This window comes from Dromiciops gliroides, chromosome 1 (genome assembly GCF_019393635.1).
Source record: "Dromiciops gliroides isolate mDroGli1 chromosome 1, mDroGli1.pri, whole genome shotgun sequence".
In the NCBI taxonomy this organism is placed as follows: domain Eukaryota; kingdom Metazoa; phylum Chordata; class Mammalia; order Microbiotheria; family Microbiotheriidae; genus Dromiciops; species Dromiciops gliroides.
This window is the reverse complement of record NC_057861.1, coordinates 480,693,571-480,706,726: the sequence shown is the minus strand read 5'-3', so window position 1 is coordinate 480,706,726 and position 13,156 is coordinate 480,693,571. Positions and strand designations below refer to the sequence as shown.

The window sequence follows — 13,156 nt, the reverse complement described above, 5'->3', positions numbered from 1 at the left end:
AGGTGGCACAGTGGATAAAGCAGCAGCCCTGGATTCAGGAGAACCTGAGTTCAAATCCAACCTCAGACACTTGACACTTACTAGCTGTGTGACCCTGGGCAAGTCACTTAACCCCAATTGCCTCACCAAAAAAAACAAAAAAAAAACAAAAAAAAAACCCTGCATGGAGCTGGAAATTTGTTAATTGTGTGATTTTAAAACAAGTTACCTCAGTTTACCAAAAGATTGATTTGATAATTTATTATCTTAGAATTGATTGGTAAAATTGTAAATTCTTTTTAGACCAGTATTCTTTTGGGTTATAGATTAAATCATAGATTTAGTTGTTAAAAGAATGATGGTAAATATTTTTAGATGTTCATTTAGAAGTGCAATAGGTATTTATAATATATTTATTTAATTTTAGTTAAGAAGTAGAAATTATAAAAGGAAAAATTTCTGATGCTTTGACTTCTTAGTTTGCTACAACATTAGATAAGTATCTAGTAGTCCTTCCCTACCCACCTTTCAGAATTGTGTTTTTTTTAAGAACCTCTAGTTTAAAGAGTACTTAACATCAGGCCTTGCCCATATTATACATCAAGTACTACATAAATGTTGGTTGTTTTGATTTTCAGTGCTCCATTCATTTTATTAACTCTTTGTGAAAACCCAAGGACCTAAGATATGTCATGCTCTGCCAACATCAGATCAAATTTCTCAAGGCTTTCTGCCTGAGCCAAAAACAAATAAATGAATGAATTAATTAAAAAAATCAGTCCTCCACCTGAAATCTCAGAGTAAGGAATTTTAACAACAATGGCTTATGATACTTAGTCCAACATACTTTGAGCTAACATAATAACAATTATGAGACTAAATTGGTAAAAGCTGTACATGCATTTCCTAGTGCTGTTAATGAAAAATAACTGCAACCTTGTATTTTGAAACTTAGTAAAAGGAAGTAAGTTCTACCTAAATTTGTTAAATTGTATTAGAGTTACATGACATAGGAAGAATAGTTTTCTATATAAGGGAATTAGGAAATGCATTCAACGGAACTGAAATCACCTGACTAGTAATGGCTTTTGTTTCAAGTTTCAAATCCATAAAATTATTTATGATATTGTGAAATTATGCTGTTAGGAACACAGCTTCTTTTCTAATCTGGATGTTGCTAGATTATGAATTGAACTGTTAAAAGAAAGGAAAATGTTTGAAAACTGTTAATATTCTGAAGTATTATAATTTAAGAAATTGGAAACATGCACGTGTGTCTATAGTAAAAAGGAAGTTTTATTTGGAGTCATCTGACTATCACTTATAAAAATTGTGCAGCACTATGAAAGAATTTGTGCATTGCTCCACTTAGAAAACTAAATCCCCTCCCCCATTGCAAACATTCCTTGATGAGAGGGAGGAGTAAGTAGGAATTTGTAGTATAGGACTGTTTATTGTGAATTACAAAGTTGCATCTGGAATAGTCTAAACTGACATTACATCTTTAACCGACTTTAGTCTGGATAGACTGGTCTTAAAATATATATTTTTGCTTTTAAAGGGTTAGCAATCTATCATATGTCACTATCTGTGTGAACTTACAGAATGTGATTACTTTATTAAAATCGAATAACTGCCTTTTTATATCAGGTTGAGTTTTAAACTGTATTAGAGAAAAGGGAATATTCAAAGAAAAGGTTAAACGAAATATTTTATATGATTTTTTGGTTAGCTAATTTATTGCAACAGCTTGACAGCGTTGATAATAACTGTCCAACTCCATTGTAATTAGTCAAATTTTGCTGAGTGAAATCTTTTTGGGACCATGAATTTTCTTTTCGAGCTTCATTTTTTCGGTTTTTTTGTGCCCCTAAGTCAATGTTTCACCTCTTCAGTGAAATAGCCAGAAGGTCAATGGGTGTGAGGTCTGTGATCTATGGCCAGTGGATATCTATCCCTCTGAATAAGGTTAGACTGACGCTCCTGGGAAGGTTAAGGTCAAGGTTAAGGTTTGACTTAGATTCCCATACAAAACATTTTCCCACCTGGTTAATTCTGAGCCTGGCTGTGCTATCAGGTCATACACTAGACTGCTTATGCTATTCTCACCTGAAATCAATTAGAACTAAGGATACTTCCATTGTTCTTTGCCCTCGGGCTTTGGCCAGGAGGCTGCAATAGTGGTCCTGACTTCCTCTAATAGAAGAATCTCTATAACCAGGGCAAGTCCTTCTTCATATAATTGTTGTTGCAATATATAAGCACCTCCTGCTGTTTTCAATCTGAGATTCCATGCTCCAAACAACTAAGTAAATGAATAATATTTGGCTTTGTCATCTGCCTGGGAATAATTAGACAATAAAGTAAATTTGTTGGACCAGAATATATGTATTAATTAGTTCCTAATTAAATCTAAAACATCTCTAGTTTTGTTAAAAAAAAAAAAGGAATAATCTTAAAGGAAAATAATTTATGGAATATCCTGTGCTACCTCAAAGGGAATTCCAATTTTTTACTTAGGTGTATTATTTAATATGGGGTTAACACTTGTATATAGAGCATGCTCTGAAATGCAAGCAAATAGCTTAAGGGTTTAAAAGAGGATTTGAGAACAAATGGTCTATGTGGGTGTAATATCCAGTTCATTTGAGCATGGTTAGTAACTGAACATGTTTTACTATAGACAACTCATCTGATACAATCTGGAATTATTTACTTAACTCTATTCTGACATCCCACCACAGCCCTTTGTTAAAATAAGCATCTTTGGAGTGAATTAATTTCTGTGGCCATTAAACTTAGGCACAGAAGTCACCTACTTAGAAAGGTTATTGTTATCAGATGATCCTTAGCATTTCATCCAACTAAGAATGTCCTATTTTTTTCCTGCAAACTGTAGATGTTTTGAATGTCCATGCCCTTGGTATTCATATATTATGATGGCTCTCTATATTATTTGATACTTTTTCATTGATATGTGCTTGAGCAATCATTTAAGTATAACATAGTATCTTTTTTTTTTTTTGGCGGGGCAATGGGAATTAAGTGACTTGCCCAGGGTCACACAGCTAGTAAGTGTCAAGTGTCTGAGGCTGGATTTGAACTCAGGTACTGGTGAATCCAAGGCCGGTGCTTTATCCACTTCGCCACCTAGCCGCCCCATAGTATCTTTTATTAAAAACAAAATTTTAAAGTAACAGGTGCAGAAGAGTACTACAAATTATGTATCATGGGTTCTGTTCTTAGAATGACAAAGTCTGTGTAGGAAGATTGCATTTTTTAAATTATTTTATTATTTCATAATAGGATATTTGGCTTAAATGTTTTATTACCATCTGGTGTTTTAAAGCACGTTTATACTATTTTAACCTTTTTCCTTCCATTAGTATTATTTTATTTCACTGTCAGGTTTGTGAACTTTGGTAATATCTGTTCTGTTTTTAGCTTTTGTATATTTTTTACAGCTTAGCATCTATCTACTTTTTAAATGTTGCCCTTACCTATGTTACTATTATGGTATTTTTAGGCAAACTGCATTTTCATACCAAGTGTGTGACAGAACCAGCCTTAATGAGGAACCTTCTATCTTTATTTTTTCTTTCCTCTCTGACAGGTAATTAAATGCCTCTAAATCTACTCCAATACTAAAATACTTATAAGCAGCTTTGGTAGTATGTATATCTGCTCAAGAAATTTCTGATAATTACTTTTACACTTAATTTCTAATGAAAATGTAAAAGAGATGCTGCTAAAAGTTTATTACACATTTAATTAAATCAAGATGGCTAATGAGATTAACTTTCACCATTATTCTGTACACCAATGCTAAATTATTTAAAGTCCATTAAAACATTTCAATCAGTAGTAAAACTTTGGAATAAAAACACCAAACTGTACACTTGCCAGATCGATAATTTCAAGATTCTCTTACAAAATAAGAATATCCATTCACAACTTATATTTCTTAAGCCCAGAACCTAAATTTTAAAATTTGCTATTGGTTCGTGTTGTAAGTGGTATAAATAACACCCTAACCTAAAGGAGAAGTGTTCTTTGCAACATGGTTCAAAAACAATCAGCATTAGTAATAGATTTATTCATAGAACTAGAAATCTTACAGAAAAAACACACAACTTATTTGTTTCCTTTCTAAGTCAGTGAAGCAAGTCTAATCAATATATTTTACCAGTTGGTAGACCTAGGAACTTCAAAATGAGCAATAAGCCTTAATCAGAAATCAGTGGGCCTAAGAACTGGTCAATTAAGGACACAATATCAAAAGAATTTAGTCTGGTTAGAAGGGTAGATACCTTAGAAATAAGGTAACTGTAGGAAAAGGACATACAAAGTCCTTACTATTTTCCTAACCTAATGAAAGCATATCATGCATGCGAGTACACACATATACACACACGTCTGTGCCATACATTTCAGCAATAACATCAGTAGCACTTAGAAATCAAGCAAATAGTCTTCTGAAAAGGACTTGGGATTCAATATTTATCCTAAGCACATTCCTTTCTATTAGAATAGGAAGAGAAGGGCTGAAATTGGTCCTAACAATTTCAGGGCATTGTTTCTTTCTTTGTCTCTGGAAGATGAGGAGATTCAGTTCACTTTGCAGGCTTCAAGAATGATGGGTAGGAAGTTTTATGTCCTGGGTTAAGAAAGTCCAGGAAGATTTCTTTACAGGATGAAAAGTTACTTTCCCAAAGGACTCTGTCTACTTTTTTAGGTCACAGGTCACTTGTTCTTCCTTTATTCTAACAGTTCCCAGGCTCCTGGAAGACCCATAAGAGAACTCCCAATCCTTTCCCCACCTTTATCTCTCCCCCCCCCCACCAAGAAAAAAACTTCTGGGTAATTAATGAGATCTATTTTATTTCCTTCACTTCTGTTACCTAATTTCAGCGTTTTTCCTGTAAATTATCATACTGTTAAAGTAAAATTTTCATAAACAATACTTTTCTTCTTAACCAAAAGCTTTTAAAAATATAGGTTTTTAAATACTTTAGTACTCTGTCTAAACATTTATCCAGAAATTTAAGATTAATACCTTTAAACCAGGCATCAATAAAACCTTTTTGAAAGTTATATAATTTGGGGGGGTACCCTATATAAATCATCTAAGATTTATCTCTCGAGTTTTTTAAAGTTTCAAAATGTACATTTATACAGAAATATTTTACATCTAACAACAGGTTTCTTTTACTCCTATAATTACTTAGATTACTGTTATTTTAAATTGGAGGAAAGAGGAGTATCTACTCTTGGAAAGATCAAAAGTCACCTTTTTATTTCTGTAAAATATAAAAATGTAGGTCAAATTCCACCATGCCAAAGAAGATGGTGGTCTTGATATCCCCAAATTCTGCTACCATTTTCATTTACTCAGTTCCAAATAGGACTATTCTCTGCCTTGATTTTTGGAATGCTGCCCTAATTCTTTTTTCCTAAGTCTTGTTACCACGGTTGCAGCTGCACAGCCAATTCTGGTTGAAATACAAGTCTTTTTATGGATGAGAGTTGGAGGGGGGATGCAGGGGGAAGAGACACTCACAAAGGATTTCATTATCTTTTCTAAGCTCAAATAGTGAGGATAGAGCACTCTTTTCTAAGCTACACTAGGACCAGCACAGTTCTCCACTAAAATAGACACATACTACCTCTAAATGAAAGGAGTCCAGCAACTCACTCATAACTATTTACATATGAACAATCATGCAAGGAATATAACATCCTAAGGAAACTTCCAATGTGCCAAAAGGTTCTCAAAAACCCTCAGCCAAAAATGTAAATGTAAATATATCATAGCCATTGTTAGAGAGACACAATGGCAGAGTGCCAGACTTTGAGGAAAAAGTCATGATTAAAAAAAAAAACATTTGAAAGGAAAAATGGATACATTGTATAATAGAAGCTTTTGTTAATGATCTCAGAAACTGTTGAATTAAGACACCCAAAATTTAAATTTACAGGTTTGAGTTCTAAAATTTACAAATTTACAAATTTAAACATGCAGTAGAAATAGAATATTTGTTTACAAATTGTGTTTCTTGAGCACAGAAGTCAAAACTTAAAATCTGGTTATGGGAGTTTGAGAGGTGGAGAATGAGAAGACTGAAAAAGCAATCTACACTCCTCCATTTTTTTATTAGAATCTCCAGTACTGTTTGTTCTGTGCTGAAATCCTAACCAGCTGCTTGTTCTTATTCCTGAATGACAATTTGTGACTAAATTCAACTTGCAGAAAAGTTAGAAGTGAAATTGATTCAACTACGAAGATAAAACTTTTTGCTATGAAGTATAAAACAAATAGAATCGCCAGCTATAAAGTTAGAATAATTTATAGAAATTAGCTTTTATTAACCATTACATAACATTTATGTGGCACATCTTTTGAATTCATGTAATATTGAAGAAACTTGGAATTTTAATTATTCTAGAGAAAAATGATGAGGCTAGCAAAATCCTTTGGTGTTAATTATTGCCTGTTCTCTCTGTTCCCTGGGTGATTTATTGTTAGATAAATTGAGGAAAGAAAAGATACTCCCCTTTAAGAATTTGGAAATACAATGAATATTTCAAGTCACAGAAACAAATGTTTCCAAGCTTGCAAGCATGTAATTAAAGCATTCCAGAAACAGTGAATATCTGGAGCATTTTAGGCAAGCAAATTGTCCTTTAAGTCACACTTAAGAAATCCAAGCATCAAATTAATACAGCACAAACGGTGAATGTCTTTGTAAATTTGGCAATTCAAATATTATCTTAAAGTGCTTCCAAGAAGCAGAGGGCTTGGTCCTGAATGAGAAAATGTCCACATCTAACCTAAAACCAGTATGGTTGGTATGGTCCATCAGCATGAACCCACGTAGTTCTCCAAGAGTTTTTCATTGAAAACACACCCTGTATATCTCTGAAAGCATTAACTGATGGTGTCAAAGATAGAATGAAAAACAGACACTTTAACCATAGGATTTGACTCCTAAATGAGTTAATAATAAAACTTGATTCTGGTGTTATACAGAGCAAGCAGAATACATCTCCATATTACCCAGAAAAATGTCCTTTAATCAAAACCACAAAGGAATTGCATCCAGGGATATACCCATGAAAACCTTGACTTCTGTGCTGAGATTTACAACAAAGGTGCCTGTTCATTCCCATTGTTGAGGTAGTGGTTTATATAATTGGTGAAGTTGTCCAGGAGGAACTATTCTGAGACTACTAACTACATAACTAAACACAAGGTAATTACTTCCAGACAATTTTGGAGAAATAACCAAAAGTTGAGAAATTCAATACCAATTCAAAACCCCCAAGCTAACCAGCTGCCAGTGAAAAAATATAAAAACCAAAACCATAGATATTAGAGGGTTAGGTTAAATAATTTTTAAATAGACTACTAGGTTAATACCAATTGGTACCACTCTGGAGCTTGTGATATGAAAGAAACAGTTAAGTTCAGACTTAACTGTTTCCTAGCTAGGTAAGACTATCAAGTCACTTTTCTTCTTGGGACCTAAGTAGTTACAAAAGTAGGGGAAAAGATAACAGCAGAAATACCTAGAAGCTTACAAGAGAAAACATTCAGGAAAGGAGGCAGAATATAACAATGGAAAGAACTGGCTCTGGAATCAAAGGAACTCTGTTCAAATCCCTCCTGTAAAGCTTACAACCTGTAAAATCCTGGGCAAATCATTTAACTACTCAATGCCTTAGTTTCCTTATCTGTAAAATGAAGAGGTTGGACTTGTTAGACACCGAGGTCCCTGATCCATGACACCATATGTCTACATACAAATGCATAAGGTATAGGTACTAAATAAGAACTAAAGATTCTATTTCAAAGAAGCAAATTCAGCCTGATGTGCTAAGACCCATGACCGGAATATTGTTCCAGACAGGTAAGAGGAAAAGGAAGGAAAATTTTTTAGATGTGGGGTGGTGAATAGCAAAAGTGGATATGATATACTTATGTAATGGAATCTAGGAACCATATAGGGGGAATATGGCGGCAATCCTTTTGGTAACAATCAATAGAGGTAGTAACAGAAATTATATTATCATAAGACAGATGACCTAAACAGAAAGAGGAAATGAGGGTCTGGAAAAGAAATGATAAGCCTGGTAGGGAGACAAAATACAGTAGTAACACAGAAGGTCTATTAATCTCTGTACAGAGTTCTTTCTCTCAGAAAGACAGTGTGGTTTGGTAAAAAGAGTGTCTAGAACACAGAGAGTAGAAAAAGTATCTATCTGGAACATAGTAAGATCTGGTTTCAAATTCAGTCTCTCACTTTATTAGCTGTATGACCCTGGGGAAATCACTTAAGCATTAGAAGCCTCCCTTTCCCCATCTGCAAAATGATTATAATAATTCCATGTGATTATAAGGATGATAAAAGATAAAACTATGTAAAATGCTTTGTAAAACTAAAATGCCATACGCATGTTAATTACTATTATTATTGCTGCTGTTGAATATGGGGACATCACTGCTATCAGAACATCTCTGCAAGATGATCCAAGAATCCAACAGCCAATCACTTAAGTTTCTTCAAGGCAGGCACCGTATTCTCAGCACCTTTTTTATTGCCCTCTCCCTGAATCTTGCACCTTGTGTTTCTAATTAGATTGAAACCTCTTTACTACTATACAATCACCTACTGCTTCCCTTGCTGAGTGAAGAAGTACACTATGACAATGACTATTAGTAACCTGAAGATGTACAAAATTAATATTTTCTAGTTCAACTTCTGTATCTTGCAGTCACTGGCACCATGATCTGTGAAAGTCATTCACCATCTCCAAGGCAACAGTTTCCTCATCCACAAAGTTACCTGATGATTACAGCAATTTTCTGGCTTTTATGGCAAGAAGAGGTTTATCCCCCAGGAGATCAAGAACACCTCCATTGTCCCTCTCTGTATAGGAAAAGGAAATAGGTTATCCTGTGACCAAACACAGGGGAATCTCTCTTTAGTCACTGCTGGGAAGATTGTTGCCAGAGTCCTCCTTAATAGGCTGGTCCTTTACCTGGAAAATGGTCATCTACCTGACAGTCAATGTGGCTTCAGAAAGGGCCAAGAAACAGATGCTATGGTACTTGCTATCCGACAACTTGAGGAGAACTGCCAGGAGCAGAACAATAGGTCTGTACAGTGTTTGTTTATCTGACCAGTGCCTTTGATACTGTCAGTCACAAGGGCTTATGGAAAATTATGTCAAAATTTGGTTGCCTGGAGAAGTTCATCAGTATTGTATGTCAATTTCATGATGGTCAGCTTGCCCAGCTTCTGGATAATGGACACTACTCTCATGCTTTCCTGGGCACCAGTGGAGTAAAGTAAGGCTGTGTGCTGGCTCCCATGCTTTTGGGGGGGGGGCGGGGCAATGGGGGTTAAGTGACTTGCCCAGGGTCACACAGCTAGTAAGCGTCAAGTGTCTGAGGCTGGATTTGAACTCAGGTACTCCTGAATCCAGGGCCGGTGCTGCTCCCATGCTTTTTAGCATGATGTTTTCAGTAATGCAGTCAGAAGCCTTCGATGAGGACAAAAACAGCCAACAAGGTCAACTACCACCCTGATGGTAAACTACTTAATCTGAAGAGACTACAAGACAAGACTAAAGTAGAAGAAGAGTTGGTGCATGATTTTTTGTTCACAGATGATCATGCCCTCAATGTACTATGAAGGTGAGATGCAACAAAATATGGATCAATTCTCTGCTGCTTGTGATAATTTTGGCCTGACAATTAACACCAAAAAAATACAGCTTCTCTACCAGCCAGCACCACACCATCCATACATGGAATCATCAGTTACAGCAAATAGAGAAATTCTGAATACCACAGTTAAGCTTCGGGTTTTCCACCATGGTGCAAGATCAAGATGAAAAAGGAAACCCCATGTGGGAAATGCGCATCCGAAAGCTCTGCTTTGACATCTGTTTTGGGGAGAGTGGGGATCGCCTGACCCGGGCTGCCAAAGTGTTAGAGCAGCTCACAGGCCAAACCCCAGTGTTCTCCAAAGCTCGCCATACTGTCAGATCTTTTGGAATCGGGAGAAATGAGAAGATCACAGTTCACTGTACAATCCATGGAGCCAAAGCTGAAGAGATTCTGGAGAAGGGGCTGAAGGTGCGATAATACGAGTTAAGGAAAAATAAATTCTCAGACACAGGCAACTTTGGCTTTGGGATCCAAGAGCATATCGACCTGGGGATTAAATAAGACCCAAGCATTGGCATCTACGGCTTGGACTTCATGTGGTGCTGGGCAGGCCCAGTTTCAGCATTGCAGACAAAAAGCGGAGGGCAGGCTGCATCGGGGCCAAACACAGAATTGGCAAAGAGGAAGCCATGCGCTGGTTCCAGCAGAAGTACGATGGCATCATCCTTCCTGGCAAATAAAGTCCTGTTTTCTATAAAAGATCAATAAAATGATCCTCGAAGTGTTAAAAAAAATATATCACAGTTAAGTTCACTTACCTCCACAATATACTTTCCAGCACATTTGCACACGCACTGCTAGAGCTATTTCATTGTTTGGGAGGCTCCAATGGAAAATGTAGGAAAGAAAAAATATTAGGCTGACTACCAAACTGAAGGTTGATAGAGTCATTGTGTTGACCTTATTGTTGTATGCCTGTGAAACCTGGAAAGTATACCTATGCCTTGCCAGGAAATGGAACTACTTCCATTTGAATTGTCTTGGGAAGATTCTGAAGATTATCTGGCAAGATAAGGTACTGGACACTGAGATTCTTTATTGGAACTAAAATACCAGGCATTCAAACTCTACTACAGAGAGCACAACTCCAAAGGCTTGTTCAAATGCCAAATGTACGTTTGCCTAAAAGACTATTTTACAGAGAACTCACACAAGGCAGGCGCTCCTATGGTGGTCAGGAAAGTGATATAAGGACACTCTCAAGGTCTCCCTGAAAAGTTTTGGAATTGATTGTGAGACACAGGAGACACTGGCACAAGGCTGCCCAGCATAGCATGTCCACTTCAAAGAAGGCTCTGTACTCTATGAGCGATGCAGAATTGCAGTAGCTCAAAATAAATGTAAGATGTGCAAATTTAGAGACATCTACATTCCAAATGTTCATATAAACTATTTGTACCTAGCCTGTGGTAGAGCTTTCTAACTTCGGATCAGTCTAATCAGCCACAGTCGGAAAGACTATACCTTGACTCCAACATAGTGATGTCCTTTTGATCCTTGGATAACGAAGGACAACAACCAATTAAGCAAACAGATGTTCACTAAGGTCTCTTCCAATGCTAACAATTGATTCTGATTATAGCAGGAACAAGCTCCCAATTCTACAAGAGGAATTTATATGCTTATATTATATATTAAAAAATTTACCAATGCAGTGAAAATGTTAAAAAAAAAAGACAACTTTCAGAATAGTATTTATATAACCAAAATTTAATGTAAATGAAATATACTATTTCCTTAGAATGGGGAAATGGACACTATTTACATTTAAATTCTAATACTAAAACATTTCCAATTTTTCTAAGCTCACAAAAATTTCCAAACATTTAAAAACTTTTCAAAGCTGTACAAAATGTAGAATTGGAGTTTTGAAACTTTGAAAGTACCTCAACAGCCCATATCCAAAAGGAATTCCCACTATAACATATCTGACAACTGGTCATCCAGGACGTGGTAATGGGTGATCTTCTTTCTGTTTTTAAAACAAATTAATTACCTTTGCAGATAAATTGAATTTCGATACAACTGTTAAATAGTAATGATGTGGTGAGGCAACATACTTTAGTATCTGACAGCAGGATATCGACTAGCTTTGTGATCATGGTCAGGTGACTTAGCCTCCCTGAAATTCAGCTCTCTATGACTACATTACTGAAAGGTTTCAAATCAATTTCACTGAGGAAATGACACAGTGACAAAATTACAGATGCTTGATATATTGATGTATATCAAAGCACAGTAAGAAAAAGACACTAAAAATATTATATTTTGTAGATTTTTAAGATCCTATTCAATAGGAGGGATAGGAAACCATTGGGATTCTTGGTCAACTGAGATAAGGATTATGTATGAATATGAATAAAATTGTTTACAGTGTGAATAGTAAAACAAAATACATATCATGAATCTGCTGGATTACTTCTCTAAATCCCACTGCTAAAACTTCAAATTGTGCTGAAAATTTATTTTAAAAAGGACATGAAACCAGATTCAATGTAAGGTTAAAACCGTCATAGTTAGATGTTTTTTGCACCACATATAATTCCACTTCCTTCTGCATCTACCATAAAAATTTAGCAAAACAATTACACCAAAGAGGAAAAAATGAGCAAACAGCATTATTTTCCAGGCCGACTTTAACCACTACATTTAATTCGAGTTCTGTCAGTTACCATTATTAGCTTAATTATATAAGACAGCAGCCTTCTTTCCATTTGAATTTACAAAATAAACTTTTACCATATATGGAACTATAATTCAAAAGCTTTCTGTTTCTTGTGGTCTGGTGGAAGTACAAAGACCTAGAGTTTGAGTCCTAATTTCTACTAAGTACCAACTACTTCTTTTTGTGTTTCAATTTCTTCTATGCCCAATCCATCAATCAACAAGTATTTATGTACCAGACATTGTACTATATGCCCAGGATACAAATTTAAAAAAATGAAATAATCTCTACCCTAACAGAGTTTAAAATTCTATCATATAGGTAAAATAATCAAATTATCATTCTCTGCTATTCATGGAAAAATAGCCAGTCTTCAAGAGGATAATGAAGTGGTGTGAAATTTACTTGAGAAAAACAATAATTTTGGCATTATTTTACTTTACAATAACAATGGTCTTGTAAGTGTGCTTCTACTGACACTTGGTTGACTCAAACTATCTAACCAGGTGAAATCAGATTGAGCCAGTTTCCCCAAATTTAGTTAATTCTATCAGTTGAGTGTTGAATTTATGTACTGGGTTAAGCACTTTACAAATATTTCATTTGATTTCCAACTGCCTAGAAACTCACCTGACGTAAGCCCCATTGAAAATGACAACAGGATGGTTTCAGAAAAGCCTGGGAAGACTTACATGAACTGATACAAAGAAAAGTGACCAGAACCCGGAAGCATTGTACAAAGTAACAGAAATATTGTAAGGATGATGAACTGTGAA

General features: G+C 35.4%; 1 protein-coding gene and 1 pseudogene across 2 annotated transcripts in view; one reads left to right on the top strand and one right to left on the bottom strand.

Annotated features, from left to right (window-relative positions):
* Positions 1 to 13,156, bottom strand: part of CDC42SE2 (CDC42 small effector 2) — a 132,695-nt gene that overhangs the window by 77,746 nt on the left and 41,793 nt on the right. The window lies entirely within an intron of this gene.
* Positions 9,860 to 10,449, top strand: LOC122734754 (annotated as a pseudogene).